Source organism: Aulonocara stuartgranti (assembly GCF_965226115.1).
Source record: "Aulonocara stuartgranti genome assembly, chromosome: 22".
Lineage (NCBI taxonomy): Eukaryota > Metazoa > Chordata > Actinopteri > Cichliformes > Cichlidae > Aulonocara > Aulonocara stuartgranti.
Genome location: NC_138957.1, coordinates 6,151,820 through 6,154,524, shown reverse-complemented (window position 1 = coordinate 6,154,524; position 2,705 = coordinate 6,151,820). Strand labels below are relative to the sequence as shown.

The 2,705-nt window shown below is 37.0% G+C and overlaps 1 long non-coding RNA gene across 1 annotated transcript; it reads left to right on the top strand.

Annotated features, from left to right (window-relative positions):
* The first annotated feature begins 1,598 nt into the window (after positions 1 to 1,598).
* On the top strand, positions 1,599 to 2,489 carry LOC309699426. The gene is made up of 3 exons (XR_014274340.1): positions 1,599 to 1,673; positions 1,778 to 2,029; positions 2,274 to 2,489. It is a non-coding gene; the product is annotated as an uncharacterized lncRNA (long non-coding RNA).
* Positions 2,490 to 2,705: the final 216 nt, after the last annotated feature.

Genomic DNA, 2,705 nt, shown 5'->3' with positions numbered 1-2,705 from the left:
TTCTTGAAATTTCTAATTGATGCACAACTGCCAGAAGTCAGAGCCTCCCGTAAGGCTTTAAAGGGGACTTTATTTGCACTTCAGTTGGAAATGAAGAAGAGCAGAAGGGAGTTACACACCCACAGGCAAGCCATCCGGATCAAAAAATCACGTAAGATCCAACTTTACTACTTATTCATCATTGTTGTTACCTAGAATGTGTAATAAATACATTATTTATAAATGTTATGATGTCATTACTGTGATGTAGTGAGGAAAGAGGACTCAACATGTTATAATGTAAGGTATAAATTGTATTTAAGTATATATTTTGTACACTGCAAAGGTATACATTGTACAAAATAGAAAGTAAACAGAAACTAGGAAATGCAGAGTGACACAAACAGGCAGGCAGCAAAACAGTTTGTCACCACAAGGAAACAGTGGCACACCAAAGCTACTTATTCCAAAGTAAGAGGGAAGTAAAGATAGCTGAGAGAACCTACCACAGATGTAGACAACAAAATTGTCTACATCTGTGGTAGGTTGAAAGTGAGGGGTAAAAGTTATACTAAACAAAAGAAAAATGTCACCAAAAACAGGAGACATGACCAGCAACTAACCAGTGGGGAAACAAAACTAAACATACAAATGCAGAAAGAAAAAATATAAAATATGTCTATCTAAACAATAAGCAAACTAGTAATCAAATTAAAGATACCTACTGATAAAATGAACTATACTGTCAAAAAACACAAAGACAAAAATGGTCAAGGAAATGAGCCTATCAAAATTTAGGATATTGATATTTCCTTTTTTCACAGTACTAAGCTTGGTAAACTTGGAAAGTTTAGGAAGTAGGATAAATAAATTGAAACGGTTAATATTCTGGATTGGAAAGTAAGATTTAAGTTCAAAATGGCAATCCAATTCATTTTCATATACTGTGAGCTCTGGTCGCCAGTTCTTCTTCCTTACAAAATAATTTTTTGAAAAAAATTAGGTCTAAACTACAACCTGTTTTATATTTACATCATTGCGTGCAGCATGAATGAGCATGACTGGAGCTGCAGGAACATAAAAACATTCTGTGTCTTTTAGAAATGCTTGTAGATCCTGTCCACATCACTGATTTTCTCAAGAAGGCCACCACACACATCCCTGAAGCACTTGGTAAGTGTGTAGTTCATTTCTCCATAAGGACAACTCTAATAACCCCAATAATATCTCTGTTAATGAGAAATTATATAATATTTACTTACCAGCTGTAATCTGTATGTATATATAGTTCAGAATCTCAGATTTACAGAAATATATGACAGAACTTTTTGCTTTCAATTATAACAGACTGCTCATTTATAATCACTTGTTGGACTTTTGCTTTTTCTTCAAATATATAATACATATACAAACAGTAGCATTTGTGATGTTTATATAGGATTATATTAGGGGGGGTATATAGCAATATAATGGATATGCTTCCCTATCCCTTGTGTCTTACTGTGCAACCTCTATGTTACTCAATAGTCGAGCTTGAGAAAAATCCCACACCTGAGAACCTAGACTGGTTCTATGGTCTTCTGGCTGGATTTGTCATCTGCACAACTGGGCACAGAAGAGGCGTCATATCAAATATGACAGTTGAGGAAGTTGGCACTGCTGAAGCGGATGGTGATGGCCGGCGGATAATCAGAGTAAAATCATTAAGCAATTATTTCTCTCCCTGATTAAAGATATTTTCTTACCAGCGACATCAATGACTGTGTGCAATGTAATTTAGTTGCTGATTCTTTTACAGGTAAAAGAGCACAAGACCAAGGAAACATTTGGCCATGCACTTGTTCCCCTAACGAAAGACGAATACATATGGTTTCACCGCTTTGTGTACCACCGCCACAGATACCCTGGTGTATCATCACAATTGATTTTTGCCAACACCAATGGAGGGCCTTATGCTAAGATGCTGACATCATTCCAAGATGCATGGAGGAAGTTTGGTATCCCAGGAAAACCAACCTTCTCTATGATTAGGAGCAGCATCAGCACTTTTGTGAGTAGTTTCCACTTTATGGTGATTCAGTGTTTTACCTTCCTATCCTTTTAGAGGGATGATATAAAAAGTCACCCTTCCTGGTTTTACTCCCAGTGTTATAATGTTGAAAGGACATTTCTTTTTCTTTATATTGTCTTCTGTTGTACTTCTTTTTGTGGTTCTGTCCTTAGCTCTGCAAATCTCCTTGAAAATGTCAAATGTTAGTGCAATTAATAACATTATTTAATGTTTACATTTGTAGAGTGGGAGATCCTTGGGAACCCAAAGCAAGGTACAAGTCCACCGGATGATGTGCTATTCTGACGCAACTGCAGAGAGACCTTATGAGGCAGATTTAAACTTTGACGAAGCCTTCAAGTGCCGCAACAATGCTGCAAAGGCACTTGCTGTGAACAATAGAACCAGAGACTCTGAGGAATCTACAACCTCAGAAGACAATGAAGATGTGTTGCAGAGAAGATATGCTGGACCAAAGAAAAGAAAGTCTAGTCAAAATACCACAAGAGGAGAAATTGTGAAAAAGAAGACCAAACAGCACGCAAATACCATTGACACAGACACATCTGGAAAACACCGACATAAACAGAGTGGCAGGGGAAGAGCAAAAGTGACTACAGAGAGTAGTGAAAGTGAAGATTATGATGATAACCGTGAACACATTGACCTTACAGCA